Source organism: Colias philodice, chromosome 2 (assembly GCF_061535455.1).
Source record: "Colias philodice isolate Cphi_HAF_F1 chromosome 2, ilColPhil1 Martin Lab GWU primary, whole genome shotgun sequence".
NCBI lineage: Eukaryota > Metazoa > Arthropoda > Insecta > Lepidoptera > Pieridae > Colias > Colias philodice.
In genome coordinates, this window is record NC_143087.1 from 1226029 (window position 1) to 1252719 (window position 26691).

Sequence of the window (26691 nt, forward strand, 5' to 3'; positions counted from 1 at the left end):
AATTTTTATTCACCCGCATCAGTGCCACCTAAAAAATCTTTATATATCGAAATTCGAGCAAAGTTAAGAAAATGAGAAATAAGAGTTCTCAAGGATCGTTAGAGATAAGAGGCTTACTATTGACCGAAAACAACATGTGTTATGCCGAACCTGAAACCGCTTCACAACGAGAATTGCGGCTCACAGCTGACCGCGAACGGCATGTACTATCCTGTGAGACCGAAACCTTCACTGAGGGTATATATAACGTCTCACAGCTGATCGCAAATGGCATATTGTACTATCCCGTGAGACCGAAACCCTCACTGAGAGGGAATTACGTCTCACAGCTGATCACGATCGTCATATTTTATCTCGAGAATTCTGAAACTTTTACTCAATATGAAGACCGTTTGACAAATAATAGGGTGCACCATAATATTATTCGATCTCTCGAAGATGAACATGAGCATAAGCAATGACTAGAGTAGGGACGCGAATATTACCATTATTTGAGACAAGAACGATTAATAAGTTTGTTTAATGAAAGATTAAGAATTGAAACTATTGGTCTCTTTAAACGGACGAATAGCGAGAGGCCCGTCTTATTGCAGACAGATTTCGACATACTTAGTCTTAATGACTTAGAGGTAAACATAGAAGATCAATCTACAAATTCGGTGGTGTGGTCCGACAAAATAATATAAAAGTGGGTTTGCTTATAACCTCACAATTGATTACAGATCATCTTCTGTATAGGCGATATTAACGTAGTATGTTCTTTTTGTAATGCTTTAAAGTGGAGTAAGGAGTCGGCTTTCGTTTGAAGATACGCCGGAACCTTTGAAATCACTACTTTTAAGTTTTAGAGGAACATGTGCAATCTAAACAGTTCTTAGACAATATTAGCTCTTATAGTATTGCGTTTTAAATGATCCTTTGGTGCTCAACAATTATCAGATGCTCCTTTCATTCTTACTTTTAAGATACAAGGTCAAGTTTATCATTTGATAGGATCCCTTTTGCCTGAAGGCCAACCTAAGTTTCTTTAAATATATTTTGTATTCGACTACGACGAATAATCGAATACAAGAAATCAATATTTCTCGAATTTAAAACTGAACTCATTTCACAATTTTAGAACATGTTAATTCATCAGGTTAATCCGTATATATGCGTTTTAAATCGACATTAGAAGCTTTTCCTCAAGATGGTGATATTAATATAAAATTGGTATAAATTCCGATAGACGGAAGTCTATCAGCACTCAGGAATTCCCTGAGCGTGTTATAACGCCCAGGCCGCAGTATTACAATTTTTCCTACAGTAGGGCGACGAATGTATTTTCGCATAGCAACGGAGGGGAACTCGTGGGGGGTAAAGTGACGCGGGCCACGTACCACAAACATGTTTAGTTTGTGGTACCGAGCGCGAAAGAAAGTCATCGTGTTTTTAGTAAAGTTACTATGTAAACTAACGTAATTTATTACTTAGGTACATATTCTATAATGGTGCGCTCAAACTGTTAATCTACATTTAATTTAGATTATTATTTTAATTACTAAGAAATGTAGAATTTAAATCACATTCATTCATGTTTTCCTCAGATATTCGATGTCTATGATTTTCGATGATTTTAAGATTTTCTTATCAGAGTATTCAATTTTAATGTAGTTAAATTTTATAAGAGACAATTAAGAACATTCAAAAATAAAGTGTCACGTATTTTTTTTAAACGACGAATGACGAAAAACGACCGAATCGCGGACGAAGTCGCGGGCAACAGCTAGTATTAATTAATAGTATAAGTGTTCGTTGATAATGCTATTTTTTATTTTAAGTTAGGTACCTAATCTTTTACTTGTGCGGGTGTTTAAGAATAAATATTTTTACTTAATTTTATATTATATATATAAATAGCATTTTATATTAACCCCTAATTACTAACCAAGGTAGTCACTATCGAACACGCTTGCTAGCCCTCTGACGAAGGGACGGGAATGAAAAATGGCACAATTAGCCGCTCAGACAGTGAAAAACAAGTGCACTCTATCTGCCCACGACCACCGCTCATCAATAAGGGGACAGTATCTGCTGACGGTACTGCTAATTATACAGGCGCTGCTTTGGGGTTAAAAGAAATGTCGTTGCTGACGGTACTTATTATATAATAGTGTAACCAGGTCATAGGAGCAAGTTTGTACCTAAATCTATTAAAATCTTCCCAGTGCCACCGCTCATCAATAAGGGGACAGTATCTGCTGACGGTACTGCTAATTATACAGACTTTGCTTTGGGGTTAAAAGAAATGTCGTTGCTGACGGTACTTGTTAGTTGTTATATAATAGTGTAAACAGGTTATAGGAGCCTACTATTACTTTAAGCTATTAAATACGTTTTTAAGGTAAAAGGGCTAGAAATAAGAAACAATTATTAAAACGGATACACGTAGAAAAGATAAAGAACAAGATTCGAGAAATGAAAATGAAAATGGCAATGAAAACTATAATGAAAAGAAAAATTAAAATGTGCTACGTCAAGGAAAGTGCATTTTCATTAAAATAGTATAATAATAACACGAGACTAAAGTCTATTGACCTCCACGGGTCCCCCTTGACCTGAGAGGGTATGTCAAAACTAATAGTCAAACAATTAGCGATATACATTTTAATTTCCTTATTAGTCCAGGATCCTTCGCCCATTTTTGCAAGTGATTACTATATCAAGCTAATTTTCAGATTATAATCTCACGGTAAAATAAGTAAGCTGTAAGAGTGAGTGGCATTATCACTACATAGTATAAAACAAAGTTACTGTTGCTGCTACGCAACAACAGTAAATGTACTAGTAACTAACAGTTTATTTTAATAGATATGTAGTGTGGTTCTCCAGGATAAAACGAACGAAGTCGCAGGCGGAAAACTAGTACATATCTGTATCTGAAAATTAATATATGTATGTATTCATTTCAATCAGTTATCAGTTATTCTGGTAATCTTGATTGAAAGAATACCATTTAAATAAAAGACAGAAATCTTCTCAGCCTTTCCTGTATTATAAATCAACAAATTCATTCTTTGTTTTTATTTAAAGTTATTTATCAGTTTAATATTTGAATGTGTAGAGCGGTAGAGCAATAAGATAAAAACAATAAAAATATAATTAATCATACACATCTACTTTGAAATACATCTAATCCTGTAAACAGCGCCATCTATATTCTAATCCTAAACTTAGACAGATTTTAGAGCTTTATAAGTGACAAATAAAGTTAGAACTTTAAACATTTTTTATTAGATTTTTCAATGCTTGGATAAAACTTATCCGTCCAATATTAAAATGTCACGTAAACCGTCAAATACGGGCAATTAGAATACGTTTTAAAATGGAAGTTTTATACATTATTCGACGAATAAGTTTTAACCAAGGATTGAAAAATCGGCCCTAAAAATAAATGGATTTGCGTCACATTTGCGTCCTTTCAAATATTCGAAAACACTATAGTGTTATAACTTATAAGATATTTTGATAGTAGCATTCAAACGTGATTTTAGGTATCATATTGTGTTTCATAATACAAGAACTAGGTAGCATAATATAGGAAAACCGACCTAAACTTATTTAGGTTAGCTAGCTTAGCATTTATTAGCACACAGCTAACCCAATCAGGTCATCGGGTCGCTAATTTATCAAGCAGTTCAGTGAGTACGCGCTAATAATAACACTTTCGCATTTTTTATCAACACTGACAAGGTGACAGCTCTGATGGATCCTAACGAAAAAGGGCAGTCTAATCAATCATTAACTTCGCTTGCAATAAATCAATAAAACCTCCATTAATTTCACGAAGAGTTCGCTAAATAATAGACACCAATGAGGTATCATTAACGCCGCGAGGGGGCGCCACCGGCGGCCGGCGGCCGGGCGCCGAGCGCGCAAATCAATACCACAGAATCGCGATTCTCAACGGAACCCCACGAAAGTTACGTGTAGCCACTGCCTCTAGTGTTCACGGAAACTGCCGAAGCGAGCCGATTGGCCGCACATGACAACTGTCAGATAGACCCAGTGTTTTCAGGCCCGGTGGAAATCCAGTAAAAAAAGTGCATACCGATTATAGTGCAGTGTTCTGCAGTGACGTGACTTATTTTTGTTTGTGGCAACATTTTGTGTGATTCGTGTAAGTATTTTATCGAGATTTTCTTGTGTTTACTGTATTTGAAGGGATTTTACAGTTTTTCAGTGTTCAGATCCTTGTATGGGTTACAAAGAAGTGTATTAAACATAGAGCCCCTTTTGGTATCATAGAGTCATAACATTAATCAATGTTTTTGGTGCAATGCTGCGTTTATTTTGAACTTAAGATTCTTTGGTATTCTCTTTAAGATAACGTCATTTATTTATATTTTTATATGAACAAGAAAAGAGTGCAAATTTTATCGATTGCAGCATGAAATATGATTCTATTTATATTTATTCAAAAATTAAAGTTTTAGTGCCCGTACAGGTAAGGCCTCTCCTCTCTGCGCATGCCTGAAACTAACGTCATACTGCTTATTTAGAATTTAGGTTATTTATAATTAATAATAAATCAATAATGTATTTTAAACTCCCCTTAAATAAACTCTAGTGCTTTAGTGCTCTATATAGCAATAGTCTAGACTAGATCTTATTATTGTTTATCTAAACGTCGTTAACATTAAACCAATTCCATAAAATTTGTTTACTACATAAAATTATTAAAATGTTTGCAAATTAAGGTACACCGTTACTTTTTAAAATCAATACGTGCATCTCATTTAAGCTCCGTTTATTCAGCGAGAGCGCTTGACCTTGACCGATTTGTATGAAAGCCTTACCCAGATGCAGCAAAGCTAACACCAGTATACGTTGAGCTCTGACATTCTGTGACAATCGCCCGTATTAATCTGGTTTGAAGCGAGCGGAAGGGGCGCGGGAGGTCTCGTGAAACTGGCGGTTTCAATATCAGTGACAGCTTGTCAATAAAGACGAAAGAGATGGGGATAGGACTTAAAAATATTATGATGCAATTTGCATATTTGCATGCCGTTGCGTGTTTTTTATTTGAAATTTGAATTTGAAATTGGAGTGTTGGATAATTTTATGAACGTTTAAGAGGTTTAAAACGGTTTCAGAACGTTTGAACGGGTATTAGCATTGAATATGTTACTCTAAACTAGATTTTTAATTGTTTATGCATGTAATTAATTAATTTGTTAATGTATGCAAGATTATCTTAATTTAATTAGAAATAAGATGGAATGTAGAGCTATGAAGAATATAGAGCTGTATATTTTTATACGAGCAATAAATTCAGATGTTTAGTGATCAGCTGTGTTTTCTGTGGAATAAAAAAAATGTTTCGACGCGAAATGCTTTGAATAATTTTAACAAGAATATAATGATATGATAGATCGTTTACATTATTAATGATTAATAATTAAAAAATATTGAATGTAAATTAATATTTCGCGCGAATTTTTTACGCACAAACCTATTTATAATATTTTTATTGACTTATGTATCTGCCAATGTATTAATTTGGAGATTAATAATATTTCTATGTTATATTATGTACAGTTGTTTCGTATTTGACCTGCGAATGTTGACACGTTGACATCTACTTGTATAAACAACTTTCAAATATTATGTCGCAGTTCAATATGGAATATGTCATTTTGAATAAAATCTAAATGGAATAACTTTAACCTATGTAGGGTTGAAGTAAGAATTTAGTATACCTACGTTTTCATATTATGTATTCTTTATCTAGAGATTAAAAAAAAGAAAGAAGTTTTTTTTCAGAGAAATAATTAGGGACAAAGTTAGTAACAAACTCGCTACGAATACCGAGAAAACTATAATGACGATGTGTTAACTAATAACTGTGATGGTAAAATAAATAAACTTAGATGCACTCTATGAAATTTCATATAATCTATAACGAACGCTCATTTGGCCATCAAATTAAACTCATAACAAGTGCGCCATTATGCCATATCAATTAATAATCACGTATTTTTAACTTACTATTATATATCTTTATAAATAGACATATCGTAAACAGCCAATTTTCCCATATTCCCGCGACACACATTTATTTGGACGCCATTAACCTCTAGCCCGGGACCACGTGAATTACCGGTATAAATTATTTTTAACGCGTTTACATTTAACGACAATCTATCGTATTGTGTGAAAGTTGCTTTACGACACTCCCGGTATGTTAATTATTCAAACTTTTGTACACAGATTATACCTACATGTTTTTTTTTGTGAGGGATTTATGTTGTAGCTAATGCAAGAAAAAAGTGCGTTTAAAAATGGATCTTAGTTTATTTTTAATACGAATGTATCGCTTTACAAATACTTAATAGTTTATACGATGTCCAATAAGAGCTTACTTCAATCATTATGTACTAAATTATTGAATTAATCATAACAATATACCTAATTTAAATGAAATTATTGAAATAACATTTGAATAATAAACTTAGTTCTGACTAAAAACTCTTCTTATATAAAACGTTTATTTAAAAAAATTCTGAATTAATGATCGCCAATTTATTAATAGAAGTCATATTGAATTCAATTCTCAGAAATACTAATTCGAATGTTCTAGAATTTGAATCGAGTTACAGTTTTCGAAAGAATGATTAAATTCGCAACTTTTATCAATCGTTGAACTCTACTTTAAATAAATGTGTCACAGAATAAGCAAATAGCTTTATTTAGGTATTAAATACTTCATTTAATACATGTTAGACAATTTGGAATAAGTAAGAATATAAATAATAACTAATAAGTAAAACACATCTAAAAATCTAAAAATAAAACACATTTAAATTATTTAATATATATATATTAATCAAGAGAAACGAACGTATAGTACGACATAAAAGAGATGAAATTAATTATTTTGGAACTAATTCGTTTTTCATTACCTGGCAACCCTGAATTGGCAATGTAGCTGTCAAGTTGAATAAAAATTTGTTGTTTTTTTCGTGAATTGAGATAAAATTGTTATTTAGAACAAGAAATTTAAATAAAAAAGGAGACATCATGAAAAAGGTTAAACGTAGCGGTGTCCGTGATGTGGTGTATAAAGTTTTTATTCGGTGTTTGTCCGAATTTCAAGCTGGAAATTTATTGACTGATTTGGAAAACGTTTACAAACGTACAGCAGAATATACCGGTGAGATTCCATTTATTTTTGCTCAGTACTACGTAAAATAGAATATTCCATTAGTGACGAGTGTTTAATGTATGTATTTATGGCGATTATTACGTTTTCGCAATTTAATTTGAGGTTATTTGTATGTAAACAAAAACTAGTTTTTATAGTGCGACCAGCACAATTTGAGTCAAGAAGTTATATCCAATCCAACCAGCCTCAAATAAAGTACCTAGTTTAGATTTTACTACATAGTATAGTGATAACTGTTTTCATACAGCTATCTATCTATTAATCAATCAAACCATAAGAAAAAAAATCATATTTACTGTATCATAATATTTACAGATACTGAAGATGCCCCGTACCCTCTTGCCAGTACTTCGAAACAGAGTGATGATCAGTCCTTTGAAGGAGTAGAATATTTAGATTTTGATGAATTATATTAATGTACAAAATTTATCTACAAAAAAAATAAAAATATGTGGTTTTCAAATCGCCTTGTTTTTTTCTACCCGACGGACCCAGAAAGAGGGTAATGTGTTTGAGCTGCATGTATGCTTGTTTGTTTGTATGTTTGATTCTATGTGCGCCTCTGCAGTCTAAACACTTGACCGATTTTTATAAAATAACTAATTCCAAATACATTTAAGTAAAATTTGACCTAGGTAGGTCAATTAAAATACTAATGTATTTTTGTCTTAAATTTACACTATTGCTACAATGAAACAATTATAACGGTTTAAATCGCGGTATTTATTTTAGATTATATTATATAGATTTTTGGATTTTTATTCTATAGTATCAAGATCGCTTGCGTCGCAGTATCAGTGTTGCTATATGAGCGACGGTGGCGCCCTCATTTATTTTCATCTCTTTTGTGTCGCACTGTAACATGTATTTTTATTTAGACCTGTGTCATAACGAGAGTAAAATAACAGAGTAGAGACAGTAAGTAGATGTAAACAAATTGAGTACATATACAATTGAATATGAACTATTATTTTCTATAGTCTACGACTTAGATTGGCAGCAAGGGTTTCAACCTGTTTTTATGGGATAGTTTGTTATATGTTCAAAAAAAATTAAGTAGGTAACAAGTACGTATATTTCCGCAGGCAATAAACATTATGAGGCGGCAATCTATATTCATTTTTACATGTTCTTTCTATTACATCTAAACATACTAATTACTAATCTATGTACTATGTTTATGTTTTCACTACATATACTGCTAATTATGTTTTAATGAAAGGTTTTGTTTATAGCGCGTGATCGCGGCTCGGGCATGTCCCCCTGCGTAGCATGAGCGGTGCGCGCTCGCACGAGCCACGCGACGCGCCGCGCCACCGCTCGCAACCTCACCCTCAGGTAACCATGGCAACGTGCTGGCTTGCTGGCTAGCTGGCTGGCTGGCTGGCTGGCTGGCTGGCTGGCTGGCTGGCTGGCTGGCTGGATCTTAGGGCTAAGATATACTACTGGGTAGTGTAATCAGATTAAGAAGCAGGGTTAAGATACCTTACCAGATAGAGTAAGCAGATATGTATGTATAGACTAAAGAGCTACCAGCTACAGCCTTGCTGGCTGGCTTAGGGTTGATCTTACCACTAGTAAGCAGATTTGTATGTATACAAAGAGATAAATAAAGAGATAGTAACCATGGAAACTTACTAGCCACAGCCTAGCTGGCTGGCTGGAGCTTAGGGTTTATCTTACCAGCTAGAGTAAGCAGATTTATAAGTATAGAGTTTAGATATAGAGGTGTTAAGAGCAGTGAGGCCACTGTTTAACAATGTCCATGTTGCTAATCCAATTGTAATAATAGTATAAGTAATAAACAGTAGAAAAGCCAAGCTAACAGCAACTTGCGCAGGCTTCATCAGCCACAGTCGGCAGTTAAATCGCAGAAATTTATAATTAATATGTATAAAGTCATAATTAACAGAAACTTAATAGGGGTAGAGGAAGAAGAGAGCAAGAAAACCAGACTGTTAAGCTGATTCACAGGACAGTAGCTAAAGCTTGCGAACAAGGCTTTTGTAGAGCAGGAAAGACAGACAAACTAATGCTCATTGTGTTCTACCTGTAACACTATAGAAAATATACGTTCTATCGTTACATAGTAATGCAATAATCATAAAGCTAATGAAGTGAAAATTAAATGAAAAAAGATTATAAAGTTTTTAGAAAAAAGTTTTAAGTTACATTGAGCTTTTTTATCTACTGATTACAAAGATCTATCATAATAATAATATCTTCCTTACTTTCAAAAGGACATAATTTTATATTATCTTCATTATTATTTACCTTTTTTTTCGAATTAAATAATTGACGATATCGATGAAAAATAATAAAACTTACATACATTCTTATAAAATTTGTATAGCCATCAATAATTTCTAAGTTCAAAACCAAACTTTCAAACCGTTATAGCTCTTTTTTGGTATAAAAAATGTTTATTGTTCGCTATGGCGTGCAATTTTACAACAATTAAATGAAATAAAGCAATCTATGTTTGCAACAACAATTAGTGAAATGGTACTGAATAGAGCTCGAACATTTTGAGTTAATTTAGCGCCACCCACACTTGTTAAGGGGAAGCTTATCCATTCTTAAAAAATACGTACGTTAGATTATATGTAAGAATTAATCGTATCGGAACGAAAACTGTTTTTTTACCGGTTGAGAATACTTTGATTGAATAAAATATATCTACTTTTTGTGTGAATTAATGCTCAATTTTAAATTTTACATCCAAACGAGTAAACCGTTTGATAAAAAGGATTTGGTTTAGAATGACAATATAGTTTGAGTAACTAACATTCAAATAATGTCAATGTGTAATGACATTCAGTCACATGAACTGTCTTGTAATATAAGTTAATAGAAACAATACAGAAATTCTGAAAATTTCACATTTTAGTGACGATTGACATCGTACTTTAAACGTAGATAATATCGAGTCGATTTTTAGTAAGATATGCGCCTTAAACACACGTTAACACTGTGGTTCACCAATTAAAATGTATATTCGCGAATTTTACGCAATTATATCAAATTATAACGCGTATAGGTAACCGACCTTACATATTTGGTAATACGAATGGGCATAGACAATTTTATTATCTTTTATTCAACGTGTGATGTCATTTCTTTGTTTTTTTGGTCATGAGATAGAATAGCGCACGTTCACTGAATTTATGATTGATCATACACAATTATTTTTCGTATTTGCCTAATTAGTTTTAAACTTTTAAAAACAAAATTATTTTAAAGAAGCCCGGCATGGCAGATGCACAATCTTTCTAGAAATAGGTACTAAGGACTTTTAAATCAATGTGCCTTAAAAATAAAAATTATAAAACTTTTTATGATCAATACCTTTTCGTTTTCCTTATTTAGGTTGAGCCCACAAAAGATACCTACTCCCTACTTTATTAATAAGAAGACATATAACACCTAACCAGATATTCTTAATTTGCAATTTCTAAGCATTCAATTTTCAAATATTTCCTATACTTACCTAAATCAAATAGGTATTTGTATCATTTCCATTGATTGGTGTCGATATTATAAAGCAGAGTTGTATCAGTTGTATACCAGTAGTCAGTTTATGAATGAAACGAGATTGACTCATCTCACACCGGCTTTGACCTTTACATTTGAACTCTTAATGGTCCGAAAACAACGGATTATTGGGATGACAAGCAAAATTAGATAGTTGAGATTTAGTCCCATTGACCACCGAGCGCCCCGATCGGGGCGCGACACAATAGATTATCTATTGTGTCTGTGATTCCGGGGACTGATGGATTAATTGTAATGGTGTAGTGTAAATATAGTAATTGGCTTGATATGTCAATCCTATGCCTTTTACTAAATAAGAGTAAGTACTCTTTTTACTATAAACTAGCTGCGCCCCGTGTTTTTACCTATATGAATCCGCTCCTGTTGATCTTAACCTGATGATATATTATAGCCTTCCACGATAAGGCCGGTTGCAGAGCTTTACCGACCATCAGTGCGTACGTCAGTCGCGCTTGTCATATGTATGGAAATTCATAAAACCGTTCATAGCTAGACCGACCATACGCACGCGTATTTCCATACATATGACAAGCGCGACTGACGTACGCACTGATGGTCGGTGAAGCTCTGCAACCGGCCTTAATGGGCTATCTAACACCAAATGATTTTTCAAATCGGACCAGTAGTTCCTGAGATAAGCGCGTTCAAACAAACAAACAATAGAAATGTATCTACAGTACATTTATATTTTCTGCAAGGAAGAGCCAATAAGAAACTCTATAGATGTTATCTTCGTATTTATACAAAGTATAATAAAAAAAGGCTTTTAAAATTACATTATTTAAAAATAAAATACAAGTTACATAATAGAACAAGAAAATAAGTGATAATTACCAGATTTTAATCGCAATTTATCTAATGAGTTAATAAACTTTAAGTGGTCGTATCCGGGATATAATACTTTATACTATAAAAATGTAATTTCCCTTTAAAATATGCTAATTATTTATAACATTTTCCTCTTTAATGTTGAAAATAATTACCAATGTGTGACTCACGGCTCTTCTTCATTATTAACATGTTTTGACAATTACGATTAAAAATAAATAAACTGGTCAGAGCTGTTTTAAGCGCCATTTTGTCAATTGAAAATGTTTGTTTTTTTAGATGTTCTAGAATAATTTGAATTTTGAATTGAACAAATAAATATTTGAATCTTGGATTTATGAAATTAAAGTGTAAATTAAAATTAAAATGTTAATGTGTAAATTAAAATGTTTGTTGCACCTTCTAGATCTTCATATACCTACAGGTACCTTATATTTTAATATAATGAGTAGGTAGTTTTTCAGAACATCGCCAACAACATAAAGTACATTTAGTATCTTAGACTATTTTTAATAACGTAAAACGTATTGATAGTTTTGAATGAAGTTAAATAGGCACAGGATAAATAATTAATTTATTATCTAATTCATACAATATACATACTTACTCCTATTTATTTAAAGACTATAATTTAACACACAAGCTTTTAAAGCACAAGTATATCTACTGCTCTACATTTTCGGCTTTTCAAAGTAATTTCGTACCAAATATTAAAACACGTGTAAAAATTACCATACTTCATATATTTCCCTGAGCAATAACAATAATAGTTAACACAGATGCATTTATATTTAATTCTATACCAATCTATAAAACTGATAAGCATCAGATAAAAATCTCATCAAACTAGGTATAAACGATTGAATGATTGTAATCTTTAGCTATTTTATAGAAATCATTAAAAAATTCTGAACAACGTAGTACTTTAAACTGTAAGGAATATTTACAATATAAACATACTAGCTTTCCGCCCGCGGCTTCGCCCGCATTTTCAAAGAAAAACCCGCGTAGTTCCCGTTCCCGTAGGATTTCCGGGATAAAACCTATCCTCTGGGCTCTGTGTTAATCCTATAGTTACCCTCTATATGTGTGCTTAATTTCATTGTAATCGGTTCAGTAGTATTTGCGTGAAATAGTAACAAACACACACACACACACATCCTCACAAACTTTCGCATTTATAATATTACCTAGTAAGATTTTGGTCACAAGTAAAAGAAATTCTTAGAAAATTAATTGTGACGCTCTAGATACAACGTTAAACTGTAAGGAAAATTCACGAAAACATACGTATTTTCGTACAAGTGTTGATGTAATTATTACGAACGTGTACGCCCCCCCCCCTCCCCAGACCCCCGGGTGGGCGGGGCGAGCGCAAGGTCGTCTGCGCGTGCGCAACCGTGTACCTACTGTTTGCCACTGGGAATGTAAACATAGTGTGATTGGACATTCATATAATATAATAATAAGATGATTAAATTGTCAATATGCATGTAACCGTGTAAGCTTAGGAAAAATGTAGAGCTTTAATGATATTATTTAATAATTTTCCATTCTGCCAAAATTTTGCCAATAAGAAGGAATTTAAAGATGAATCGATGACCTATCTCTATGGTATACCTACTATTCATAATGTTTAAATTCTAGCTGAGCAAGCAATCTTCATAACGATATGAACCAATAATCTTACTTTCTAACCAAGAGCTACACAAGTGACAAGGATTAGACTAAAAAGGCATATACAAACACACATATACAAGCAATTTGATATTTCAGTTTTATAGCATTCAAATCTATACTTAGAGTTTGTTTGTTTGAATGCGCTAATCTCGGGAACTCTGGTCTGATTTGAAAAATTCTTTCAGTGTTAGTTAGCCCATTTATCGAGGCTATATCATATATCATTACGCTAAGACCAAGCGGAGCGGAGCATTGCGGGTTGAACCGCGGAGCACAGCTAGTGCTTTATAAATGTTTATCTTCGTGATTGAATTTCTATTCTTTAAAAAATTTCCTTAAACAATTACAATTACAAGAAAAAGGGTAACAATTTAATCCCACTCCTGGTGCAAATCCCGATCCCATAGTTATATTAGAAACGGCTCGACTAATAACGGTAAAGCATTTGAATTATCCGACCCGCTCGCCAGGGTCACATTTAATTGACTAAGAAATATGTCCGCTATAAACGTTTGGGGGTTTATTTTGTGTAGTTCCTATGGGAGTTGAATTGGTTCCGTACTTTTATAGTTTTATAGGAAGTTCAAAGATTGGAACAAAACAGCGCTTGATAGCGCCTTTAGTTTTCCCTCGATTGATGATATTCCTCTATTTAGGTAGTTATTAGTTTTGCAAAAAGTAAAGTCTAAACATCCGTCAGTCCTCGGATCACAGACACAATAGAAAATCTATTGTGTCTCGGCCCGATCGGGCCGCTCAGTGGTCAATGGGTTAACACAAATAAAACAATTGACAAATTTCTATTGGAAAAAAGACGATCTCCTGATATCTCTTGTTATCCCATTCACACCCTCATTTCAAGGCCAGCAAAATACATGTTAACCCCCATTTGTTTTTTCCTGTACCATAATATGTTAACGTAGCGCAAATTGTATTATATTATTATGCACAAATTGTAACGTAGCAAGCAGTTATAATTTGTGCATAAACAGTCAGTAAAATGAGCTTTTTTGCTGATTATACAGCTTATTAATAATAATTGTAACCCAAACCTTTACACGCGTCCTGAATAAAAAAGTGGACGAATCATTTAAATTTCGCAAACCGCCGCCGATACCTTCAAACCGTTTCACTTTTAGAACAATAGCGCTCGTGGCACTTTTTATTGGTAACTGTAAGCTCGGAATGTAGGCTGTACGGCATAATGAGCACAATTTATTATACACCCGAAATCTTTCTTAGAAACTACTGAATATAGTCGAGAGGTATGCGCCGGGTTCCCGCGGCACAGTTATGTTCGGTATTCTTACGTAAGGGACACACAAAAAGTTTGTTTGTTGTGGTAACGGAGCTTTGTATCGACTGAATTAATACATCAGTAGTGGACGTGGATGTGTGCGGGCTGTATACAGGAAAATTGTGAGGGAAAATATTTTTATATACAGAATGTGTGTCATAAATAGTGCTTTACATGCATTTTTTTCGATTCATGGAGGAGACGCTACCATGAAGATTCTAGTAATACCTCCTATTTGAATCTAATTATCAAGTATTCCCTTATGGAATAGATTCACCACTTTGCCCTTGTCCTTTGTATTCACAATCAAGTTGATTCCAAAAACCAAAATAAAGAGAACCTTTGCCACGCCTGTAGGATCAATAGATAAATTTCATACCAATATTATAAATGCAAAAATCTGTGCCTTTCCTCGGTTGAACTATTCAATAGTGTAGAACTGTACCGCAACCGCAGGAGAAGACTAGCCATACATTTTTTTATTATCGAAAGGAGACATTAAACATACAAGCCATAAATTTATACAGTTTATTTTAATGCTGATTAGAATCTGCATAAGCAAGTATATCACATATTTTAATTAACAAAATTGCTATGAGTCGCAAATTTTCCATGATCGAGTGTTATTGACCCTGGTGCTATATGTGTTAAGTCATTCACAACAATCCAGTTCTAGAATTTTTATTATGTATTTACACGTAGATTTCTTATTATTCGCGGACTTGTAGTACTCCATTGAAATGTTACATTTTTTAGGCCTAACCTTGCATTTTTTAGAGGACGCAATTTTATGTTTTTGATGTGTAGGGGGGGTCAGTGAGTAGCTAAAACCAAGTTTGTGGGGTTGCCACCCTTGTCCCACGGCCGCCATCTTGAAAATAGCGGTTGAAATGGTTTTTACGATATATCTCTTAAACTATTTATCTGATAAAAAAAAATTGTTAACATTATTTGTTGCAAATTAAATTTTCTACAACTTTTGTCCAGTAACTTTTTGTCGTAGAACTATAAATAAAAAAGTTATAAGCGAAAACGTTCAGAAATTAGAGCTTTTTATATTTTTCAATAAAACTTTTTTTTATCATTTTACGAAGAAATGATATCAGACCATTTTTGTAGATTGTTTTTCGGGGAACAACTTTTATATACAACATTTTTTCATTACGTCAATAGCTAAGGTTTTACAGCGCTCTGAAGTGAGTACTATTTTTCAGTACTCCTAACTATACATATAATGGCTATTGGCTCTTTTCCCAGACTCCAGAACAATGGAAGCACACTGCAGAACATTTCAGCCCTGCTTTTCGACGTAAAAAAAACGCGCTTCCAGACTTCAAGTCAGTTCAGTCAATAATTAATTATTAATAATATTACAAAATTAATTATTAATTATTAAAAATATTAAAAACAATTACTGATGACAAATTATTATTAGTACACACAAAATATATGTATACTGTATAGTTAAGAGTACTGAAAAATAGTACTCACTTCGGAGCGCTGTAAAATCTTAGCTATTTACTTAATGAAAAAATGTTGTATATAAAAGTTGTTCCTCAAAAAACAATCTACAATAATGGTCTAATATCATTTCTTCGTAAAATGATAAAAAAAAGTTTTATTGAAAAATATAAATATCTCTAATTTCTGAACATTTTCGCTTATAACTTTTTTATTTATAGTTCTACGACAAAAAGTTACTGGACCAAAGTTGTAGAGAATTTAATTTGCAACAAACAATGTTAACAATTTTTTTATCAAATAAATAGTTAAAGAGATATATTGTAAAAACCATATCAACCGCAATTTTCAAGATGGCGGCCGTGGGACAAGGGTGTCGACCCCACAAACTTGGTGATAGCTTCACACTGAACCCCCCTACACATCAAATAAATAAAATTGCGTCCTCTAAAAAATGCAACCCCAAATGTAACTTTTCAATGGAATATAGTGTTTATGTTGTAACGCCTCTCATTTTAAAGTGACTGTCAGAGGTTATGGATTGAAATATTTATAGTTACTGAAAATTGCACACATGGTCATCAAAGTCTAGGGACCAAATATCCCTAGACTTTGTTGATGTGTGCAATTTTCAGTATTGCATGAAATATCTCAAAATCTATGGAGAATTTTGTGATATTGTAAATGGAAGAATTTAAGCTTATTTTAATTAAAGAATTAAAGCTCATTTTATGGTCTTTAATAAAAAATAAAAATATTTCATGTTTTTTTTTTCAATTTTCATCAAAAATGTTAATTTTTCTCACCAAGGTGGAAACTTTAATAACAAGGATCTTCATTTTTTGTCAGAAAACTATAAATTTTGACTAAAACTGTTATTTTTAAGCTATTGCATAGCTTCTATCGCGGGCCTTGAGCGCGGGGACCGAATCCAGAAATTCCGTAACGAAAAACCTCACGCTCCCCACTCCGACGGGCACGGAGGTGTGACTTGAAGGCATAGCATAGAATAGCTTTAACGCGGCAGTCCCCGAGTACCACACGTCTTTTTTTTGTTTCGTAAGTGTAAACGAGAACACACAACGATTGAAGTGATTTTAATGAACCTTTAATTATTGTAACGGAGACAATATTGATATATACCTACCCAATATGTTCAGACATCAACATTTTATAAAACTAATAATTAAAAGTGGAATTGAATATTATGCTAATGCCGAAAGATTCTTCTGCATTTATTTCAAAGTAAAGAAAACAAAATATATCGCAGTAATAACGACGCCTCAATTTCACTCAGCTGTACATTGCTGCCCCAGTACTGCATTCCGATAGACCACACGCTTGCAAAACCGCAATGTATACGAAAACAATCGTAAAACACACACTTAAAGCTTGTACAATGGAGATTCAAACGGTACGTCTAGACGCTTTTTTATAGACGCGTAAATTATTCCCATATTGAAAACCTTAATTGGAAGTACTGGATAAAAATAATTAGTAATATTTTGGATGCTTTATGACCAATATTTTATTTTAATGCATATTTATTAACGTTTTGTGTTCTTGGAAAGGTTTCGTAATGAACGATTGGAGTAAGTAACTTCTACACTATATTATTAAAGAGTAGAGTATTCATATTTGAAATGTTATTATGCTATTGCATAGCTTTTATCTCAGACTTTGAGTGCGGCGACCGAATGTAAAAATTCCGTAACGAAAAAACCTAACACCCCCCACTCCAACCGGCACAGCGATGCGATGCTATGCAATAGGTTTACCGCGGCAGTCCTCGAGTGCGACACGTATTTTTTTTACAAATTGGATACTTTAGCTAATTCATTGTTCGCTATCGTGACTGAAAAATAATTAACAACCATATTAGTGTTTAGACGAAGTCCTCTTACGACAAATTAATAAATTTTATTGAATATAATATCGTCGTCAATGAAACGAACAGAAACTGTATTTAATGGAGCTTTAATCTCAACTCTCGTAAAATATTTTTCTCCTCTGAATAAACAAAGCATAGATTGAAAGTCGAATACAAATGAACTAGCAATTTTTGTACATTTAAATGGCTTAATTACTTCTGTAATAATGCAGTAGTATAATAAAAGATACACCATCAAAATATTAGTAACTAGCGGTCCGCCCCGGCTTCGCCCGTGGTACATATTTCGCAATAAAAGGTAGCCTATGTTCTTTCTCAGGGTCTAAAGATTATCTGTGCCAAATTTCATCAAAATCGGTCCAGTAGTTTATACGTCAAAACCATACATACATACATACATACAAACCTTTCCTCTGTATAATATTAGTATATATAATATTGTATGCAACTTTGTTAATGTCAGTATTTTCAATGTCGCATATAAATATACACCCTTGCTGCACTATAATTAATATAATTGAATAAACAATAAAACAATAAGCATTCGCAACACTTAGTTGATTAGCATTTATACACATTTATAACAGACTTCAAAGGGAAGGGCTTAATGTTCCGCACGGTGCACAGCGCATGCTAAAATAGATGTAAACTTGTTCATTACACATGTTATTGTATGGTTCTATATATCTAATATTTACAATGAAATTTAGCACACATATAGAGGGTAACTTGGATTAACACATAGGATAGTTTTTATCCCGGAAATCCCACGGGATCGGGAACTATATGCGGGTTTTCCTTTGCAAACGCGGGCGAAGCCGCGGGCGGAAATCTAGTGTGTCTATATTATATTGTGGACGTAGGAACATGGAGAGGATAGAGTGAATATTCTGTGTTAGAAGCGTAGTCTATCGTAAAGATATCTTTCAGATCAATTATTGCAATAGAGTCTACATTTACGAACTGTATGAGATCTACAAAACATCCATACTATAATATTATAAATGCGAAAGTAACTCTGTCTGTCTGTCTGTCTGTTACTCAATCACGCCTAAACTACTGAACCAATTTGCATGAAATTTGGTATGGAGATATTTTGATATCCGAGAAAGGACATAGGCTACCTTTTATTGCGAAATATATACCACGGGCGAAGCCGGGGCGGACCTCTAGTCTCTAATATATACAAAAAGGAATCCTTATAATATCCTTCTTAATACATAGTTTCAAGAAAATAAAAGTGTGTAATATGGATGTATATACACGCATGCAAAATTGTGCAGAAGTTTTCCCATGCCCATGACCCCGCATCTTATCCGCGAGACGAATACCAACGTTCAATCGTTATATTAGACTAGGTAAATTGTACTAAATATTATTTGTTACTTATGGAACGGAAATACCGAGTTGATAAAAAATACGTTCCTCTTAGTATCTTTAAAAATACGTAATGCATGGTATATCTAGTTTATAAAAAGAGCTTAAAAGCACAGTAAAAGCTTCTTATGTTCCTTTATCGTAAATGATTATATTTTTCGCAGAAAATAATTTATGAGTATGCTCTATGAATCATTTTTGGATGGATTCGATCAATATAAAACATATTATTTTTTTAACTAGCTGTTAACAGTTAAAATAACGCCTGAATTTGACGTTATTTTGTGCTAAAATGTTCTAACTTTATACATTTAACAAAAACAAATTATTTCAACATAACAAACAGATTTGATGTTATTTATCTGTATAGATAAGATGCTATTGCATACAAAACAGTGTTATTTATTACACAAAACGCAAATAAAATTGTACCGTTATGCACAACAATAACAGGTATCTATAGTTACTTATAAAATAGGCGTAGATAGATAAATCTGTGGAAATAAAATAAAAATAAATTCAACTGAGTGTCGCGTTACTTCGCCATGAATAATTCATAGATTGGAATCAATTCTCCGGCTATCGGACGACTTTCTGCAACCAAGTGTATGTGAAAAGCGTTATGTAATCGTAGTTTTGATGAATTATAAAGTTTTTTTTTAATTACGTTTACTTGAATAAAAGGTAAATTTCTATGTCAAGTACCTGTACATAAAGGATGTGGTCAAAGAAAGAATGTCGGAGTGTATTGAAGTGTTTTGGTAGAGAAATTGTGTTCACCCACAGACATGGTGGGTTCACCATTAGAAATAGTGCGACAAAGCATCTGGGGACATTTTGTGAATGTCCTACTATCTGAAATTCAGTTAGGATAACAACTACTTTACTATTTGCTACAAACTAAAACGTACGGGCGTAAAATCCGAGCCTCTAAAAATATTTGAATTACAAATGCTATATTTAATAAACATGAATATTGACATAAAAAGTTCCTCAAAAACTAAAAAATAACTAATCTAAGTTTAAAGTGTTACGAGAAACACTCCTTTTTTAATTCCCATAATATCTTAATTTCAACAATTTGTATATAAATTATAACAATAAAATCGATAACTTTAAAGCGGTGGCTTCAAAAATGCCGCGGACGGAACTCGTATGACGGTACAATGGTACTAATAAAATAATTTAAAATTTTATCGCATCTTATAGAGTAAACGCCTCTCACTAAGGATTAGCCACGTCTCACTATAATATGGAAGTCCATGTTGAATTTTATCGTTTATCCATGAATGAATAAGTATTCAGAATAAAGTAATACATATAAAAATACCTAGTTTGGTAATAGGAGTAAATGATTAGCAGATGTTTTCTAGTATCACAGATAATAATTATATATAATACTATTTAGTAGACTATATTTCGCATCTTCCTATTAATTATGGACTCTAGTCCAATCTATATAATAGGAAGTAGCGAAATGAGTCTGTCAAGCACGTTATTTCATTAAATTAGGATGCATTTGGATAAAAACAAAACATTGATAAGAAATATCAAATATATTTTTATTTTTATAAACTTAACCGTGAAGGACTTTACGAAAGGCTTTGATTTACAAGCATTGAACATATTATTAACCCATTGAGCAGTGGCGTGCATTCCATAAAGACATAAAGACACTGCCTACCCTACCATTTACCAAACTCTAATCAATATTTATTATGCATAAATGAAATTCACAGCGTCATTAAATTTTATTAATTGCGCAATGTAGTTATGAAATAAAAATATATTTCAAATATATTTTAGATCCATCTATCGGTATTTTGGTAGCATTATTATCTAATTTCTACAACACCGGCTCGGCTCAAGTCACTATTCATGCGCTGCACTAGCGCCGCCACAGGACCCAGTACGTCACGGGACGGCAAAGACACAAACTATCCGTGTCTAAGTTTTTATATGTGTGCTCTGCGTGTCTACGCATATTTTATGTGTGTGCGTGCCTATAAACACGGCACACTGATGTTATAAAACCACGCACACAAACACACAAGGTAGGCAGTGTCTTTTTACGAAGATATACGAATTAGGTACGAACCGAATTCGGAACTACATCGAAAGTCGAAACTGAAGTTGACTATGCGACCAATTTAAGAAGTATGATAATGTATACAAATTTGTAGCGGTAAAGACCATCTGCAAATAGTATCATTATTCGTTTGTTTTGTTTTGGAAATACAAACGTTTAATTTGAGGTTAAATTTGTTTTTTGAGAAAATTAATAATGTTTACTACGACAATTTGCAAGTGAAGTGTTTTGAGAGTAACTAAATAGATTATGTATATCATCAGTGTATTTTGTAAGATAATAAGGCATACCTAATTTAACGAAAAATTCTTATTTTTGTTTTATGAATAAACTTTTATCAAACAGAGAGTGATAGGAAAAAGGCCGATCTATAAATGGATCTATACCGGAATTTGTAATACACAAAGGTAAAGTTAATCATTAATTTCATAATATAGAATACTAGTTAGGATATCATACCTAACTACCTACTTTGACAATTATTTTATAGATATACTAGCTTTCCGCCTGCGGCTTCGCCCGCGTTTTCAAAAAAAAAACCCGCATAGTTCCCGTTCCCGTGGGATTTCCGGGATAAAACCTAGCCTATGTCACTCAGAAATGATGTAGCTTTCCAACAGTGAAAGAATTTTTCAAATCTACCAAGTAGTTTCGGAGCCTATTCAATTCATACAAACAAACAAACAAACAAAAAATCAAACCTTTCCTCTTTATAATATTTGTATAGAAATATGACCTATGTTCGTGATAATATGTTTTTCGTTATTTTGCGGAATACTATGTATCTCCAATCAAGATGAAATATTATTAGTTTTTATGACTTAATATTATTACAATATTTCTGCCTACCCTGTCCAAAAACTCTGTGCACGCCCCTGCCATTGAGCCCCGAACGGCCAGATCCGGCCGCGACACAATAGATTTTCTATTGTGTCTGTGATTCCGGGGCCTGATGGATAATAATGTAATTTTTTCGCCAGTAAGTAATTTTTTTTTAAATTTCTACATAGGTATTTGTTATGTAGCTGGATAAAACCATTTGACACAAAGCTGATGAGAACATTACACTTATAAAGCGGAAAATTACAACGTGTAAAGGAAAAATAAAACGCAAAGGTAGAGTCTATTAAATCAACTTTTATTGATAACAATGTTTTTCGAGTGTTCCTTATCAGACAGGAGATATAATGAATCAATTGGTCTAATCAAAATAAAATTTGATTTTTGTAATGATTACTGACATTATTGGTGATTGTATTGACGCACCGTTAAGAAGCCCTTATTTTATGGAGTGGGTATGGGTTCGAATCATGTTTGATAGGTATACCCAAAGAAGGAGTGAAGAGAAATATTTTACAGCACTTCTATCAATTTACATTAAAGCTTTCCTACTCTTTATATTTATGTTGATTTACCTGGATAAAAAGTTTATTATTTATATGAACTTTAATTACTAGGGTAATTACTTTAAATTATATAAAAGTTTCGTTTAAGTATAGTTACCTGGAAGAAATGGCATTATAGACATCCCTATGTCGATGCTTTTTAAAGTTTGTGTATACATACATAAATTCCTCAACAATTTCCCTCTCAATAAAAATGAAGCAAACAAAATTAGGTTCTGTATGGCTACAAAATGGAAAGTGAATCAATCATGTGTCCCGCACGTGTTGTCTCGCTGAAGGCTCGACGGGAAGTGACCCAGTTCAGTGGAGTGTGCCCTTGACAGTGACTTGGCTGCGCGCGCGCGGCCTTCGTGCCGGTGTTGCTAGATCCGGGATGCCAGGAGGTGCCTGGTTTTGGGGAAATTGGATGTTTCGAAGTTAGGAAAAATTTAGATTTAGGGCAAATTTTAAGAAATATTAGGAAAATTTGATAGATTGTTTCGTTGTTACTTAAATTTTAGATTTAGAACGAAATTAAATAAGGTTATAAGTTTATAGAGATAATGAAATAGGGAATATTTATAAAAAAAATTCAGTTATTTTAAATATTTTTACAAGATAGAGTCGGTGTCGCCAGGCTGTGATGGTAGTTTTCATTCAAAGAGAAGACTATGTTTTTAGAACTCTTATACTTATCGAAAGGGTCAGATTATTATGTTATAATAACGTTTGCAACTTTTTAGGATGATTGTATTATAATAATGAGTAATTTGTTTAAAATGCATTTAAAATCATCATTAAATAATAGTCCTCTAAACGTATTTCCCACGATAAATAAAGTACTGATCAATTATCCTTATTTCAAATGCTTTCAAAGTTTTTTTCACCTAAATAAATGGATCCAAATACTTAATAGCTATTCTTTTGGAAGTACTGCCGTTATCTTCCGATATTATGAGGACTATTAAGTATATTTGGCGCAAAAAGTTAATTTTTTGTCGTGTTGGGTGTTACGTGGGTGATTAATGATGTTGAGGCATGACCATTTAGATTGTCATTTAATAATGGATCATGCTGACATTTTATAAAAAAATATTTTAACGAAAATTCTTTTAATTATTGAAAACAATTTTAAGTTGTAGTCAAAATTATTTATCAAGAATAGGGGAATATTTCATTTTTCACATTACAATTATTATTGTTTCGAGCCTTCTAACGTGAGGTCCTGATTTCAATTCCTGTTGCGCGTTGGTACGAAAAATAATAAACAACCTAACATTATAAAGAACATTTTAACTAATTAAAACAATTAATCAAGATTTTAAACAATAAATTAACTTAAACAATACCAAATGTTTTACGTATGCATGGATTTGTGTATTTAAAATAGAAAGAATCGGTAACCTTAATAATAATAAAATTATAATAAGTATATACTTTTCTCTTATAGTAAATTAAAACACTTGTAACACTACACCGCTATAATGTGGCAACACCGGCGGGGTCACCTTCCGGCGCGGGCGCAGGTTGCGAATTGTTATCATTATGACTGCGCCAGCTGCTCGTGCAATTTATAGCGATTTTGTATAGGTTTTAGATAATTTGACCATTTATTTGGAAGAATTATTGTAGCTTGTTATATTTATTAGACAAAAAAAGTTTTTTTCAACATGGTATTGGAACTAATTTCTATGCCTCTAAAGAAAATCGATTAGTGTAACCAATGTAAATTGCATCAATACAAATTTTATAATATTTTAATTTTTCCCTCGATATCAGGCTAAAAAGTGTCCTGTTTTGTTAGTTATCGTTTCTCTATAGATACATATTATAATACATATTTTTAAGAGGCTTTCCAAATAGATTGAGACAAGGAAAACAGAACGTGTAAAAAAGTTTCTTAAATTATGTTTCTTTTAAATAAACAAAGAAATTGATTTAGGTACATAATACGACTTAGGTACCTAATTCACATTACCACCCATCATAAAATAATATCACAATGACAGAAAATTTCAATGTTGTTGTTAAATTATTCGAGTAGGTATTCCGTAAAGGTATTGTAATTCACAATAAATGGGTACATGACGTGAATAAACGACGCTATATGTATCCCATTCGGATGCAAATACTACTTATTAATCATGTAATGTTTTTATTATTATATTTCACATGTTTTATTTTGGTTTGCGACCGCCTGCGCAGACGCGTGAACGAGTTTCATAATGAAGCCTTTAAGCTAGTTTCACATTGTGGCTTTGAATGGATTTAAATTAATTTTATAGACACTGAAATCAACCTGCATTTTAGTTTACATATTTTACCCCAATTCGTTCAATTGTTTATCAATAATTAAACAATAAACATACGAAATGACCGTACTTATGCATTCATGATTCTAATGAGGCTACGTTTCAAAAATTAAAAACACTTAAAAATATAAGAGCTTAAATTAATAATTAAGTATACTGTTTTTTTCTTATTTTATTACCTTTATTACAATAAAAATTCACTCTTGAAACGCAAAACCGAACTGGTTTAATGTCACTCGAATAAGCTCTTATAATCCTAACTACCATTTGTTTTTGCATAAAGACATCAAGGCGCCATCTTTGTTTCAAAACTAAAAAACTCGACTGGGCTTTAATAAGTTAATCAGCTAATGAAATATCACGCAGCGAATGATTTGTTTTTGGACAATTTTCATGGCTTTTATCCCCTTGTAATAAAGGTCAATATTGTTTGTCCATTGTTTGGAGGAAATAAATAATTTGAGTGGAAAGATGGTGCGATAAAGTGTACCTGAGATTTGAGTACGGGCTAGGGTTGGCACTTGGCCAGTTTTTAATAATAATTAATAATCTTATTAATATTTGTGTTTATATAAAATGGAAGATTACTCGATAGAATAGATTTTAAAGGGTTTTATTATAAAACGCGATAAATATTTTGTGAACAAGACACGGGATTATTTGAAATGAAGTTCTGCTGAATGCTTTACGTTTAAGCTAATGCAATATTTTAAACATATTTTAATATGCGATTGTTTTAGAACTTCATAGAATGAACATGCCTCTAGACTCTATTAAGAGTAAAATTTAGTAATAATTTAATTATGTATTTTAATAATAAAAACTTACAACTGACAACCCTAGCATGATAAATGCAAAAAAAACGTAAGGGTCGCGGTATTAAAATTCTGTGCACTTGCCGTCACCCGACCCCACAAGAGTTGTTAATGTTTTCATTTACTGTACCTACCTATATTGTTTTAACATTTTATAACGTTTTATGAATTGCAAACGATTTCATTTTTTCGTATGAATTTTCCTCAAATGTTTTTGGTTATTCAAATATTATGCAGGCACTTACTCGCTATATCATTATCTGGTTTAAAATAGCATCAAAATAAAATATACGTATTGATTTTAAACTCATAAAAGTATCAAATTCATTGTATTATTGTTAAGACTTACGACTATGTTAGTCAGATAGACGGGCTAGTTTTAGGCATGAGATTATGATGGTAAATAATAAATACCGACCTAAGTACAATACCCAATACCTAAGTAAAAATTGCAAAGTGCAATCAAAAGGTTTAGAAGTTAGAACCTCTTTCCAGTGCAGACTTTTCGAAGTATACACATAATATTTTTATCATTTCAGACTGACTCTTAGGCATTTAGGCTCTAAGAAGATTATAAAATAAGTAATGCCGGTTTCCAGCGGCAAATTACGTCTTAATAATTCTAGCTCAGATCACTAAAAGCTTCGAAATTTACGCAATCAAAATGTTTTATGTTAAATGCGGATCGCCTTTGCAACACTAACTAGACCTGTACGATGAGCTAGTTACATAAACAATTATGTAACAACACACAGAATTACATCTTTCGCGAATTTCTCACGTCTTTTCATAAA

At 32.6% G+C, this 26691-nt stretch overlaps 1 long non-coding RNA gene across 1 annotated transcript in view; it reads left to right on the plus strand.

Moving 5' to 3' along the window:
- The first annotated feature begins 6887 nt into the window (after nucleotides 1-6887).
- LOC149490155 (uncharacterized) overlaps nucleotides 6888-26691 on the plus strand; it is a 118079-nt gene continuing 98275 nt past the window's right edge. The window contains exons 1-2 of the long non-coding RNA XR_016316420.1: nucleotides 6888-7195; nucleotides 7523-8064. This is a non-coding gene — a long non-coding RNA (uncharacterized LOC149490155). The remainder of the gene's footprint in view (nucleotides 7196-7522; nucleotides 8065-26691) is intronic.